General features: G+C 44.5%; 1 protein-coding gene across 2 annotated transcripts in view; it reads right to left on the bottom strand.

Annotated features, from left to right (window-relative positions):
* ANO10 (anoctamin 10) overlaps positions 1-15,852 on the bottom strand; it is a 135,219-nt gene that overhangs the window by 30,523 nt on the left and 88,844 nt on the right. The gene's annotated exons all lie outside the window — the stretch shown is intronic.

Genomic DNA, 15,852 nt, shown 5'->3' with positions numbered 1-15,852 from the left:
CAGGGCATGGTTCTTTATCTTTTCACAACCCATCCTTCCTCCATGGAGTCATTTTCTGCTAATGGCCCATTGAGTCCCACTGTGTGACTGATAAAGTTACAGTAATTTCACGAATACAAGCCGCAGCAATTTGACAAAAATTTTGGTGGAAACCCGGAAGTGCGGCTAATAGTCGGGGGCGGCTAATATGTGAATAATTTTCTGACATTTACGACCCCAGACATGCCAGTCAGGGCACCGAGCCAAGCACCTGCCAGTAAAAGCCAGCATTCCGCGATTGTTACAGTGTTACTGTGTTGCCCTGGCTCCCTGCACGCAGCACGGGGGGCGGGGAGAGAGGCGGCAGAGCTCTCTTCTTCCCTCCTCTGCCGCAGCCCAGGGGAGGACGGGTGGGGGGGCGCGCCGCCATTGCCGCGGTTCGGGGAGGACGGGGGGGGGTGGGCGCCGCCATTGCCGCGGCTCGGGGAGCCGACGGGGGCCCTGCGCCGCCATTGCTGTGGCCCGGGGAGGACGGGGGAGGGGGGCGCCGCCATTGTTGCGGCTCCGGGAGCCAACGGGAGCCCCGCGCAGCCATTGCTGTGGCCCGGGGAGGCAGGTGGAAGCACGCGCTGCCATTGCCGCGTCTCGGGGAGCCGACGGGAGCCCCGCACAGCCATTGCCACGGCTCGGGGAGGAGGCGGGGTGCTTTGTCTGAGCCCGTCGCCGGTGCCACAGGCGCGGGAAAGCTCTGTCCCCGCCCGCCACCGCTGCCGTAGGAGCGGGGAAAGCTCCGTCCCTGCCTGCCACGGCGGGGCAGCGCCGACCCGGGGTGACCGAGCCCAGTGGCAGCGGCGGGTGGCCCCGAGCCCAGTGGCAGCGGCGGCCGGCCCCGAGCGGCAGCACCGGGCTGGGCCACCTGGCCCCGTCAGCAGCCCCTAGCGGGCCGAGCCTGCACAGCCTTAGCTCAGCCAGTAAACCCCGCCCTCCCGCGGTTCTGTTACTAATTGCACGCGGGTCCTCGCTGCGAACGACAGAGCGGCTTATATTCGGGTGCGGCTTATTTATGGACAAAAACCAAAATATTTGCCAACACCCAGAGATGCGGCTTATACTCAGTGCGGCTTGTATTCGTGAATTTACTGTACTTCATCCCATTGGAAATTGCTCCAGCCAGGGGGAAGAGCCCAACATTTCTTACCAAAATAAAAACAGAGGTTTTGGGACATTAAGGGAGCCCCTTTCTCCACTGGACTCCAGAGGAAAACCGGATTTCTCCACATCACCACTGGACCCCTGGAGGGAAACTGCACCTTGTACAGGAGCACTGCTCCAACTGAATCACATCTGTCACTGCAAGAGGACTGCAGCCACCATTTAATGGGACTGCTACCAACACCCTGCCTGACTGGGTGTCAGGCTGTACTCTGACTTTGTCAGGGTTTGGAGTTTGTTTCTTTGTAGTACTGTATTTCTATTTTAATTTCCCTAGAAAAGAACTATTATTCCTAATTCCCATATTTTTGCCTGAAAGCCCCTTGATTTCAAAATTATAACAATTTGGAGGGAGGGGGTTTACATTCTCCATTTCAAAGAGAAGTTCCTGCCTTTCTCAGCAGACACCTGTCCTCCAAACTAAAACAGCAACTTTTTGTTCTTTGTCTATATATAAGCCGCATCTGATTATAAGCCGCACTTTGGGTTCGGACCAAAATTTTAGTCAAAATGGTGCGGCTTATAATCGTGAAATTACTGTAAATAAAAATTTCAGATGCACAACACAACTTCATGTAAGACTCACACAGGTTAATAACCCAGTATATTAATGAATACATACCTATTACTCATCAGTGTAATATTTTCTTCTTCTTCCATAAAGTTAACGAAGTTTGAAGACTGGAATTTTAAGTGTCCAAGTTCAAAGTGATAGAAATGACCTTAGTTATTTTAAGAAAATAAACACCATCAGGCACTGTTACATTGTGGTGTAACTGCCCAGCATACTTCAAAAACACAACAGGCCATGAGATCAACCCCCATCAAGTCACGATATCTTGTTCTAATGACAACTACCAAACTGGCAGTATTCAAGACTTTTCATGGTTTGGCAGATTAAGTAACTTTCCATGAAAAAAAGAACAGGAAAGTACCCTTAGCACCTAAAATCACCATTATGGCAGCAAGAAACAGATTAGGTAAATTAATTCAGGTACTGTAATGGGGTGGAAGAAAAGAAACTAGAGGAATCTTGCCAACTTGAATCTTCCCAAATTTGGTAATCCATCTGGCTTTTATTGTGTTAGCAAAATGTTAACATGGCCTCCAAGAAAGAGGTCTATTTGCAACACTGCACATTATTTGACCATCTATACACAAACAGAGGAAAAAAGGAGTCAGCTAAAGCCCTGAAGCATGTGATTTGATTATACTAATTGTTTTAAAGCAAATTTGCAAGCATCATTAACAAGCTAAATCAGACCATCGTATTTTCCACAAAGCCCATAAAATAAAGTTATAAAAACTCAGATTCATGTATCACAGAAGCCAAAAGGACCTCCATGACAATTTTATTAAATACCTCTTCTCATACGTAAAAGCTAAAGACTTCTTCCCACCAAACCAAATTAAAATATATTAAAACATACAATCAACCTCTATCCTTGGCACCAAGAATAATGACTTGTGGCACTTCTTGCTGAAGGATTCTGTGGACCCTAAAGCCAAAAATGTCTCAAAAAGGAACAGAATAACTGAAGATTATTAAATACAAAGATACTGCATCTGTCTTAGAAAAATCAAGAGCTAAAAATGACTGGAAATTGTGAGAGTTTTAGGAGGAGGCACATCACCTAGTTGCCACACTTTCCTGGTCTTTTCTAGACATTTGTTTGTGGATGCTGGTAGAGATGGCATGCTATCTTTGATAAAAGTTACTTTTGTCCCTGATAGGCTTGTTTTCTAGTCTGGACCAACATTCACCTATTTTCATAGATAAAAAATCATGCCTCCTTTATTTAATGTCTGATTTCAGACACTGGGCCACATGATATTTTATCAATAAGCCTAAAAGCTCTACACTTCCATGCACTGGAAATAAATACATACCTACGTAACTTTACAGAAGGACACCTCTCAACTTTTTCTTGACAAGCTAAATAAATAGTCCCTAAATAATCTCCTCTGTATCGTGGTAGCAAAGGTTACAAACTGCTGGTTCAGGTTGTCACTGTCTCATAAACTGCTGTTTGTGAGAATCACTTGTACATATATTAAAAAGAACTGCTGATACTGGAACAAAAGGCTTATGAATGTCCCTGTGGTAGACAGAGACTTCTCACATCTTAAATGTGCATCAGGAAAAAGTATCAGAGCTTAATTTCTCCAGACTTTCTTATCATCATCTCCTGCATTCTTGTACACCATCACAGCTCCTTTCTGATTCCCTAATCATACATGCCCATGAAGAAATGCCAAAACCAAGTTCCTTTGATAATACAAGTGCTACTATTCTCCTTGTAAGGAAGCTAGCCAGTTGCAGGAAATGAAGAAAAGGCAAGTTAGAATTTCTTTCTGGTTGATACCTCACACCTGCTTCTAGCAAAGTGACTCAACACAGGGTCCTGGTTTTGTTGGCTGAGCTGGCACAGGGGAAAAAAAAGGACTCTCAATCTTCCTTCCCCTTCATACACAGAGTCTCTGTATCTTCCTCAGACACCAGACATCCTGTTACACCTGTTAAGTGATTAAATTTTCTGTAGTTCCTCATCATTTACCAGTTTTATTTCAATTAAGCAGTGTCCACCACTGAACAGTGTATTTCCACAACAGTTACACAATCATTAGTGAAAATATTACTTTCCTCACCATATCTGCAAAACACGTACACTAAATTTTGCTGGTGCTGTCCTGCCACACATATTCAACTTGGAGTCAGAGTGCTTACATCTCTACTAGTGACAGAGGTTGGGCTTTTTGTTTTGACACATACATGGTATATTTTCACAAAGCAAATCTGTCATACAGTTCAAAGTGTTCCAGAAAAAAAAAAAAAAAAAAAAAAAAAAAAAAAAAAAAAAGATTTTATTTCAATTGTCCAAAGCAAATAGGAGAAAACTCCAAAAACCTCTCTGGCAAAATGGCACAATGTCACTCTGCAGGAAGGGTTTATTTTAAAAATATGACCCTTCCTAGTCCACATGGAGCTTCACTTCAATTATACCAACTAGCTTAACATGGGGATGTGGTGTGGCCTGCATGATTTCTAGCTGTCCCTTCAAAACTACACCAGACTAATTCTTTGAAATCACAAACTCTTAAAGAACATGTCTAAATGTAGTCTAGGTGTCAGTCTGGATACTGCTAAAGGGCAAAATTATTTAAGTCATTATAGCAAAATTCCTTATATCATGGATACAGGAAGCCTTAGAAAACAAGTACTGACACAGAACACGTACTAGCTAATTATCTATGAACAAGTAGGCAGTGTCTATTCTGATACAAGAGATACTTACATCTGACATGATTATTTTTCAGCTGACATGGATGAGCATATGTAGAGTTTACAGAAGATTTCTAATATAATGGAGTTAAAACAAATAAAACCACCTTTGTTGGACCAAGCTGCTTCATATCCATCTGTTCATTTGGAAAGTTTTCCTTAGCACAAATTTGACTACATTCAAATTTTTGAATTATCGTGATTTTGAGAAGCAGCAAAAAGGGCAAGTACACAATACTGGGTTGCCAAATAATATGCATAAATTACAAGACTATAAATGAAATGTGAATTGATAATTTGTTGATAATATGAGTGGTAGAAAAACCCCAAGCCAAAATTCAAATGTTGCTATATGTTGTCCAGCTTGTGGGAACCCAGTGACTCCTCGGGAATGGTAATTTGACTAAGAGTGAACCACCTTCACTACCTGCCAGACAGGTGTCCCCAGACAGACACCTTAAGAGACAGAGGTATTCAAAGACTGAAACCTCCTGCAATGCAGTTTTTGCCTAGTTTGGAGAAAGAAGAGAAACCATTCCATCCCTCTCGAACTCCAACTAGATGAGAGGGTGAGGGAGAGGAAAGTTAATTCTTTAAGAGAGGTTTGTAGAAAAAAAAAAATCTTAGTGGATATTATTGCTACAGAGAAGTAGCTGGGAGAGCTACTGCACAAATTGTCACTGCTTGTGTAAAAGGAATCCAAGCCAAGCATGATAGGGTTCTGTGACAGTCAAAAGAGTGGTCTTTGCAGTAAGAGATCCCTGAAGGGATTAAAGCTCAAGCCATAGTTGTAGCAGAAAGTAATAACAGAAAGAAAAGATGGTGCTGAGCATGGATTCAATAAGAAACAAAGTGTCAGCAGCATTTCCTCTTTTACTTTGCAACACAGTCCTTGACTGTATTAAGGGATTTTGCTATCTCTTTTGAACTAAGTAAAAAATGTTCTGTACTTATACACACTGGTGACACTATTTATACCTGGTTTGCCTGTATATACCTGTGATTATAAAATAACCCATGGCGTGCCCATTAAAATAATGCCCTAACTTACAGTTTCAGGTCAACACCATAGATTGAAAAATAGAGAAAATACTACACGACAGAGACAACTACTAATTTTTACCTTTTTTAAATCATCCTCTCAATACATTTTCAACTATATCAGCTCTTTTGATGCTGGGAGAAAGTAGAGAATTAGATATTTGAAAGTGCCAGAAGCAGTAGTCCATGAAACCACCTTTACAAAGTTCTCTGTGATGAAAGTATGGAAAACATTTGCACAAGGATTACTCTAATACACCAAAAGCATATGCTACAGTTATGTATTTATAACACAATTAAGTATTAATACACATTATTGAATTTAAACAAAATGTACACACATTAACTCCTTATTTTTCTTTTTATGCTATCCAGGCAAGCAATTAACATCTCATTTTGGAATAACAGCAAGAACTTGACTATTTGCCACGAGTTTCACTGAAATGGCAGATATCTATCAGACTGCTATTTCTCATACCACAGAAAGTGTGAGTATTCAAGGCAGCACCAGGAGGCACAAAATAAAAATAATTTTTCAAAATAAAAAATTAACAAAAGCCCAGTGGTTGGGTAGGCAACATACCATACTGAAGACTTGTTCTTAGAATCACCATTATCAGGCTGTACAGCATTTGCAAAGACTCAGTTGTGGTACAAGTGCCATAACTACAACATGCAGACATGAACCCACTTTTAAATTTTCTCCCCTTTTTCAGGAATTCTGTGGGTTCCTGCTCTTTGGTCTCCAGTCACATCCCAAAAAGAGCTCTTCCTTGTAGACAGGATGACAGAGATCTTCTTGGCAGGCGGGGTAGTAATAGTATAATCAGTAATAGTTAACCATCTAAAATTTAGCTGAAATCATCATCTCCAAAAAGTTGAGATGTATCCATTTATTGTCTTCCTGCTCACAGAGAAAGTCAAGTTTAATTATTTCAAACAAACTAGCATTTCTTCTTAAAGTCCATTGTTATCACTGGGATCTGTTGAGGTGGCATAGGGAAAAGGATATTTAAAATGCAAAAGGTGTGTAGGAGTCCACAGCTGCTTGCAACAAATACTGCATTTTTTATAATCAAATTCTATTCAGTTCTATAAAGTCAATCTCATTATCAAAGCATAGTAAGTGTAACCCCACAGGAATCTTTTATTTTGAAGTAATTTTAACATGAGAAGAGATTTCACTTTACTTCTCGCTCTAGTCCTTCACCTTCTCAGTAACAGGTACAACACATTTAGATGTCTGTAACTACAGACACATGAATGTCCTGTAAAAAACTGTTACCAGAGTTCTTGAGATTACAGTAATTTCACGAATACAAGCCGCAGCAATTTGATAAAAATTTTGGTGGAAACCCGGAAGTGCGGCCAATATTTGGGGGCAGCTAATACATGAACAATATTCTAAAAGCTGCCAACACGGAAGTGAGAGCCCGCAGCAGCACCAAGCCAAGCTGGAGCCCGGCCGGCCCCGGCAGAGGTGGGAAAGCCTGCCAGAGGCGGGGCCAGCAGTGCGGGGGGCAGGTGGCTGAGCCTGAGCCAGCAGGGCGGGGCAGGGGGGGCGGCAGAGCCCGGGCCAGCAGCGCAGGGGAGCCCGGCAGAAGCAGGGCTGGCAGTGCACGGGAGCCAGACTGCACAGGGGAGGATAGCAGAAGCAGGAAGCCCGGCGGTGCAGGGCTGCCCGGCGGCAGGGAGAAGCCTGGTAGAAGCAGGGCTGGCAGTGCATGGGAGCCAAACTGCATAGGGGAGGACAGCAGAAGCAGGAAGCCCAGCGGCAGGGAGAAGCCCGGTAGAAGCGGGGCTAGCAGTCCACTGGAGCCCAGGAGAACCGGGGCCAGCAGCATGGGGGAGCCCGGCGGTGCGGGGGCCAGCAGTGCCAGCCAGGGCGAGCAAACGCGGCAGCGGTGGTGCAGACGGGAGTGGGGAGCCAGGGAGCCTGGCGGCAGCGGCGGCAGCAACACCGCCCGCAGGGCGAGCAAACGCAGCAGTGGCAGTGCAGACGGGAGCAGGGAGCCTGGCGGCGGCGGCGGCAGCACCGCCCGGCCGGCCCCGTCGAGCCGTAGCGCCGAGCTGGGCCATCCGCCCCTGTCGGCAACCATGAGTGGGCCGAGCCTGCCTGGCCCTGCCTCGAGCCAGTAAGCCCCTCTATGCCGTGATCCTGTTACTAATTGGCAAATTTGTGAAAGCTGCGCACGGATTCTCGCTACGAACAAAAGTGCGGCTAATATTCGGGGTGCGGCTTATTTATTGACAAAGACAGCAACATTGTCAATGCACCGGAAGTGTGGCTTATACTCCGTGCAGCTTGTATTCGTGAAACTACTGTAAATCTCATGGTGCACTTTACCCTCGTTTGTATGGGAAGTGGAATAGCCTCTTGCCTTGCATTCAAACTAATACACACATAATTGGGATCCCCTCTGGGTTCTGAAACTATGAAAGCTTCATGTAGCTGCAGTAGTCTTACAGTAGGAACAATTTTAAACTAGTTTTTATCCTATCCCCTTACTCCAGGTTTCCTTGTTGAGATCACATCTTGTCAGTGACCTGGGACATCAGGCAAAAAGAGAGTACTGAACTGAATGATATTCATTCCACCACCGGCTCTAGGTCAGGATTTGAAAACAGGTAAAACTGGATTATCTTCCCAGAGAGACTCAGCTGTTCTGGAAACAGAATGTGATGCACAATTTTATAATAGCCACAGAGAACAAATGGGTTGTTGAAAAAGAAAGCTACACCTGCTGGAAAGTTGGTGCATTATTTGTTTCTGTTCCCATTAAGAGCATGCAAAACTATCATCTACCATCTCATTACACCTATTTGAAAGTTTATATTTATACTGTTAGCTCTCAAGGGTCCCATAGTTAAATGTTTAACTTATTCCTAACCAAACAGACTTTTTGTCATCTCACTTTCAGCTGAAAAGTAGAAAATAGGGAGACATGAATCTCCTTCCCAAATTTGATTTTACTTTTCTTTACTTAAAGGACCTCAATCTATTTTTGTTTTGCTAACACTCTTCTATTGAAAGAAATTTTCATTAACATACTCTCAAGCAAGCTCCAGGATTAAAGGAATTCATGTTTAAAATACTCTGTCAAAACTATGTTTGAGCACAGTCTGTTCTATGACTGGGTGTAAGTCTTTCTATGCTTAAAAAACTGTTATGAAAATATAATGAATCTTACTTGCATTATATCCTGTTGCTACCAAACATATGCACATGTTATATTGACATGTCTGAAAGAGTTCTGCTTATTCACGAAAAAAAACTGCATTTGTGAAGTTGAAGTAACAGGTTTGGCCTCTTAAAAAAACCTACAGCAACCAACAATGATTAGCAATGGTTTTATTTTAACATCAGCTGTGAGTTATATCTCATTACACAAAACTGTAGAGTTGTAAATAAGTGCAGCCATGTATTTCTTCAGAAAAAAATGAGGCTTTGTTAATTTTTTTTTTCGTTTGAAACAATGCTATTTTTAAGGATTTTTTGGAGGTGAGGATGGTGTCAAAACATAAAGCAAGTGGTTTATTTGCTCGCATTCTGTTTTAACCTAAATTCAGTGTCTGAGTTCAAGTTTCATCAGCCTTTCCTACAGGTTGCTTCGAAAATCTTAGATTATTTGAATGAAATCTTTTCATGTCAGCTACTTGCTGCTCTTCCTGTCTGACTGCAGCCTTGTGTATTTTCGGCATTGCCAGCAAGCATGGAACAAGCTTCAGTGGTGTATTGAGAGCAGTCCTGAATCTACAGGTCCCTCTAAATTCTGGTAATATCAGCATCACATAAGGCAGAATCCACTGAGTTTGCTTCAGACTCACAAAAAACTGTCTTCAGTTTCCGTTTTGCATGATAAATAAACAGGATGTTAAGAACTAATGACTTACACTATTCCAATGTTAGACAGTTAAAAACAAAGATCCTGTTCTCTTCCTTCCCCCACAAAAAGGGTCATTTCTGAGGCTCACTGATAAGTCAAGCAGCTCTTGGCCCATCACATCCACAGTCGTATTTTGAGACACATGATATACTAGTACACAGAAAATCTCTACAACAAAAACAGCTTGAAGAGGTGCAAGGAGAATGCACAAATGTCACACAGTACAGAAGACCCTTAAATCAGCAATACTGTTTTGATCTGAGCTGAAGAAAGCTGTTCTCAGAGAAGCTACACACTGTAACAGGCCAGCACAGTGTATTCCTTCTGGAAAGGATATGATGAGTGCTAGTGGGTACTATTCCCAGGGGAAATAGCAAGGTTCAGCAATTGCAGTCAGAAACCAGAAAGCTTTGCCATTATTAAAGCTGCTGCAGTGTAGTGAATTGCAATGATAAGGCACTGAAATTACTTGAATCAGAAGGTTTTTACTGAGAGAATAGCAACTTTCACATAGTAAAATACCTGCAGAAGGAGGGAGGAAGGTTTTAAACTTTCCACATGACTGCACCTAGGTGAACAGACACCGGTCTCTTTCTGTCATTGCCACACTATCCTTTTCAAAAAGAAGCTTGTTAACACACTGTCGTGTTCTGAAGAAGCCTCTGGTCAGTGATGATGATGCAGAGATCCGTCACAGCATTCCTAACTTCCTGCATTTCCTTGAGATGGAGTTGAGACACAAGACCCATTTTCAGGAAATGGTTGACACTGCTGGAGAAATCCTAGTGAATGTGGCACCTGCTGTTGTTTAAAATAACTTGTTATTCTGCTGGAAATCATTAGGAAGGAACAGTACTGACTTACAAACACCTGGACTTCACTCAAAAGCAACTGAAACAATTGTTTCTGGATATTCAGACTATACCACTGCCATTAAGCAACTGCATATGGATGGTACAGCTGCCAAGGGAGATACTGTATGAAAGAGCAAAAGGTCTTAACTGCATTGCTTTATCACTCTCTGAACAGAAATACACCAGGGAGGATAAAGGAGGCATCTTTGCGTGGCTGGTGTTCACTAAGCCTGACCCTTTTCATTACTGCCAGTTGAGGAAGGGTGACAGCTGTCAATCAGCTGACTGGGCCCTTCAGTCATGAGTCTGTTATCTGTCTGGAGTCGCTTCCTGGTGGAATATTTACAGATGGACACCAGATACCCAACAGATGGACTTGCTTCTTCAGAGGAAGCACTGAAAGGCTTCAAATATCAGAAGGAAAAAGCATTCCTGTTAAAAGATACTGCCCACTGATGGCTAGAAGACTATGTAAGGAATCGAGCGCACAGGGATGATAGGATATTTATAGATTAGGTCCCCTTGGAGGTAAGGGATGAGGATGAAACTGGGAAAGGATGCACAGAGCAAAAAATCCTCTGTATCTGCATTTCTGCTCCAGCTTAAGGACAGTTTCAGCCCTCTACAATTACTCTGAAAAAGCCAGTTCTTGCACAAAAATGTATTTCTCTATTGTTGCCATCAGGGCTATGTTTATCTTGCTCAGAGACTGGTGCAGGAGATGCCATTAAGGAAAAACATCTTTATTTAACTTATGTCAGATGTTTTAATGCAAAACTACCACATAAAATGACGAGCATTTTTACATCAACGAGCTTGTGTTTTCAGATCTAGTACTGATGCTGTAAAAGTAATTAGTGCACTTTGTGAAAAGACAGGCCATTCCCCATCACTTAACACTTTATCTTTCCTTGAAAAATATCTACAAGTTATACATTATCTTAGAGTTGATACCATCTGTACTTCATGATCAGAAAATAATTGCATGAATAATTTTTTTTTCCCAATTTGGCTATCTTTTGCCTGGGTCTAGTTTCAGTGCAGAAAAAAGGTATTTAACTGGTGTTTGCCACAGCTGGAAGAAGGTAATACTGGGGAGATCTCCTAATACCTGAAAGCATGACTGCAATATAGTCCCTAAAATCAAAATTATGCTGTTTCATCTGTGGTTGTCTGGTGTTTCTGGAACTTAGACCTTTTTTATATAAGGATATATGGCTGACCCAACTCCAGCCATGAGGGCTTTTTGCCTATTCATTAAGCTTTGATCTATCCAGAAGTTGAAGTATTTATTAGTGAAGTTTTTACTGTCACAGTCCTGAAAACGCTAGATAGTGACCTCACACAATTTTTACATCATTATTTCCATGTACAATGTATGCAGTGGTAGTTCTTGAACCACTGGAGAATTAACTAACTGTTCCCTTGCTGCCTGCAGGCACATCTATACTTAGTCTTCCCTAAAATAGGAACTAGACCAAAGAGCATGGCATGTTTCTGCACTTGTAGCAAGTACATGCAACAGAGCAGAGTACTGCAGAGACACCCCACTCCACTTTACCAAGTGGCTCCTTCCCCAGGAAGGATCCTGATGCTCACCAGAAAAGGGCCCATCACCCTGGCAGCAGACAATACCCATTTCTAATTGCCTATTATCCAGGCTTCCTTCCAAGGCAACAAAGAACCTGACATCACTTTAGGGAGAGTGAAAGGAGTCACTCCTGCATCTCTTCCAAGAATCTTGATCCACAATCTCTTTAGTCCTCTGTGATAAAGTTCATGTTAATTTATTCTCTGCCCCAGATCCCCCGCCTCAAAATAGAGTCTAACCAGCCTCCTCTATCATTCTTGATACTGAAGAATACTAGGGAAATTTGAAGTAAAATCTACAGCTGTAGCACATCCCCCAATGTGGATTCAGAAAGATTAACACACTTTGTCTTGAGCTACTTTAAAAAACTTTGTTATGATACTAGGACTGTATCATAACAAAGTATTTTTCAAAATAAATCACATTATTCAACCCATTCAACAGTCTGCCCCTTTCCAATAAACTTAACACAAACTATGTAAAGAAATGTTTCCAAAAAATTTTCAGGAGTTCCTAAAAACCTTTCCTAAAGTTTGAGAACTTCAAAATAAGACTGACATTTCAATATAAAATTACTTCCTTTTTTAATGGCATTTTTCACCATATAGAAGGGTTTTTTTAACAAGCTCTAATGATGACTATTCACGTCTATAAGAGAGCTGAGACACTCTATTCCCTAAAATCCCCTTCTAATAGACACTCAAGTCTTCAAATTGATTCGAACACAGAATAGTTACAGTCCCACTGCATCATGTTAAAAAGCAATTAGCTTAGCATTAATGAAAATGTAAAGGTACACCCACTGCCTGAAGTTAAGGATCCCAAGTATAATCAATACAACTGTTTAAAGTGGCTGTATTAGGAGATCTTCTCTCCATGCACTGTATACAGAACCTAATAAACTGCTTTGGCATCTCAGAGGTTTACAGTGTGGCACTGTTAATACCCTTCTAATAGCCACTTCAAGACAGCAGTACTCTAAAAGATTATATGGTAAAACAATGGAATGCATGTCTGGATAGCATCAAGAAAGGAATGTGATGCATACTTCCATGAAAGTATACAAATCAATTTCTCCATAACATTTGATCCCACAACATATTTATGCCTGTTGTTTTAAATACACGTTTTGGGGGATTTTGTTGTACAGTAATTTCACGAATACAAGCCGCACCAATTTGACCAAAATTTTGGTGGAAACCCGGAAGTGCGGCTAATATTCCGGGGCGGCTAATCTATTAACAAAATTCTAAAAGCTGCCAACACGGAAGTGAGAGCCCGCGGCAGCCCCAAGCCAAGCTGGAGCCCGGCCGGCCCCGGCAGAGGTGGGAAAGCCTGGCAGAGGCGGGGCCAGCAGTGTCGGGGGCGGGCGGCAGAGCCTGAGCCAGTAGGGCGGGGGAGCCCGGGAGAACTGGGGCTAGCAGCGCAGGGGAGCATGGCAGAAGCAGGAAGGCCGGCGGGTGGGGCTGCCTGGCAGCGGGGGAAGCCCAGCAGAATCGGGGCCAGCAGCGTGGGGGAGCCCGGCGGTGCGGGGGCCTGCAGTGCCGGCCAGGGCGAGGAAACGCGGCGGCGGTGCAGACGGGAGGGGGCGGCCGGCGAGCCTGGTGGCGGCGGCGGCAGCCCTGCCGGCGGGGCGAGCGAAAGCGGCGCTCGCGAAAGCGCCGCCGCGAGCCGCGAGCCGCGAGCCGCGAGCCGCGAGCCGCGAGCAGCGAACCGCGAGCCACGAACCGCGAACCGCGAGCCGCGAGCCGCGAGCCGCGAGCCGCGAGCCGCGAACCGCGAACCGCGAGCCGCGAACCGCGAGCCGCGAAAGCGCCGCCGCGAGCCGCGAGCCGCGAACCGCGAGCCGCGAACCGCGAGCCGCGAACCGCGAACCGCGAGCCGCGAACCGCGAGCCGCGAAAGCGCCGCCGCGAACCGCGAGCCGCGAACCGCGAGCCGCGAGCCGCGAGCCGCGAGCCGCGAGCCGCGAGCCGCGAAAGCGTCGCCGCGAGCCGCGAGCCGCGAGCCGCGAGCCGCGAGCCACGAGCCGCGAGCCGCGAGCCGCGAGCCGCGAAAGCGCCGCCGCGAGCCGCGAGCCGCGAGCCGCGAGCCGCGAAAGCGCCGCCGCGAACCGCGAGCCGCGAAAGCGCCGCGGGGCGGGCGCGGCGCGGGGCGGGCGCGGCGCTCGCGAGGCGCGGCGCGGGGCGAGCGAAAGCGGCAGCGGGGCGGGCGGCGAGCCCGGCGGCGGCAGCCCTGCCAGCCGGGCGAGCGAACGCGGCAGCGGGGCGGTGCTGACGGGAGAGGGGGGCCAGCGAGCCCGGCGGCGGCGGCGGCAGCACCACCCGGCCAGCCCCGCCGAGCCGTGGCGCTGAGCTGGGCCACCCGGCCCCGTCGGCAACCATGAGCGGGCCGAGCCTGCCTGGCCCCGCCCCGAGCCAGTAAAGCCCGCTATGCCGCGATCCTCTTACTAATTGGCCAATTTGTGAAAGCTGCGCACGGATTCTCGCGACGAACGAAAGTGCGGCTAATATTCGGGGTGCGGCTTATCTATTGACAAAGACAGCAACATTGTCGAGGCACCGGGGGTGCGGCTTATAATCCGTGCGGCTTGTATTCGTGAAACTACTGTACTTATTTTTTTGCTTGATAGTAAGTTATACAGCATAAATTACCATGTTGACGCTGAGTAACAAGAGGAAGAAATAGAAAATGTCCTTCTGAAATAAATGTTTTGGTATCTTTATGCAGTGTCAATGTGCTACTTTTATATACAGATATTTTTCTCTCAGAAAAACACTAAAGAACAAGGAAAAAAGCCCAAATATCTACATGTCTGTGGCATAGATGGTACAGTATCAATCAGAAGAAATCTAAAAAGGTGATGGCGTATACTTGCATTTAAACTACTTATCTAGGCACTTGAAAGTCAGCCAATACTCTTCCTAGACCCTTTAGGTGAGAGCTAGGCCAGGCTTCTGGTTTTTGCTGAAATTCAGACTAACTTTTTGCTACTGAATTAATGAAGCAACCCTGAAAAACAGGGAATCAGGCATATTATTGCAGGAATGCACAGATGCTGGGATTGGAGATGAAGACCTAACTGCTGACATGCACATTCATACTGAAAGAGACTCTGCATATATTCCAGCTGGAACATTGTGACCAAAGGTTACTATATTCACTTGGCCTTAGTGTTCCAGTGGGTGACCTGGTTTTGCCTGTCTACAAAATGCAAACAGAGAAAGAACAGCTGAAATAAAAAGGCAGTCCTGTTCCTTTTAATATTATCTAAAAACCCCATGAGATCCCTGGCCAGCTCCTGGTAACTTCATGGTGACCTACTAAAGAAAAGCAAAACAAAACTATCAGGCATTAGATACAACTGTAATTTGGATTTTGTTTGTTATGGTTGATTAAGAGAGACAGCACTGACCTCAGTTGTGATGTTCTAGTATCACACAAAACTGTGGAATTTTAACTACAAAAGGCAGTGTATTGTTTACAGACTAATTTTGTTCAGAATCAAGAGATCATTTTGTCACAAGCAGCAACAGTAGATGCTTTAAAAAGTAACCTTCCATTTTACATACATAATATATAGTTTAGAGGAGCTTACATGTGTGCATGTTGAGCACACGAAGAACATGTTCATGTAAAGCCATGCTCTGCGGTGTGAAAATATCTGAAATAACAATAAATAGGGAAACCAGACTCTGCAGCTCAATGCTGGAGTTTTTATTCCTAGTTTAACTATTTTGTGATATGTCAGATATCTTAGAAATCTCATCTAGCATTGCACAGTCAAAAAGTCCTAAAGAATGCCACCATTGCAAAAACAGCTCTGTAGAATCTCTGTATCCTACTGAAGCTAATGTCATGCAACTCTTCATCTCTTGTGATCTCCATCAATGACTCTATGGAATCATTGGTTCAAAGAGAAATTTTCAGTAAAACACTCTAGTTCTTTATTTTCCTAAATTGCTTTGAAATATTTGTTAAGTATATTGTGGAATATACCTTTTTA

Source organism: Catharus ustulatus, chromosome 1 (genome assembly GCF_009819885.2).
Source record: "Catharus ustulatus isolate bCatUst1 chromosome 1, bCatUst1.pri.v2, whole genome shotgun sequence".
Classification (NCBI taxonomy): domain Eukaryota; kingdom Metazoa; phylum Chordata; class Aves; order Passeriformes; family Turdidae; genus Catharus; species Catharus ustulatus.
Note: the sequence above shows the minus strand (reverse complement) of the source record. Positions and strands in the feature narration are given on the sequence as shown.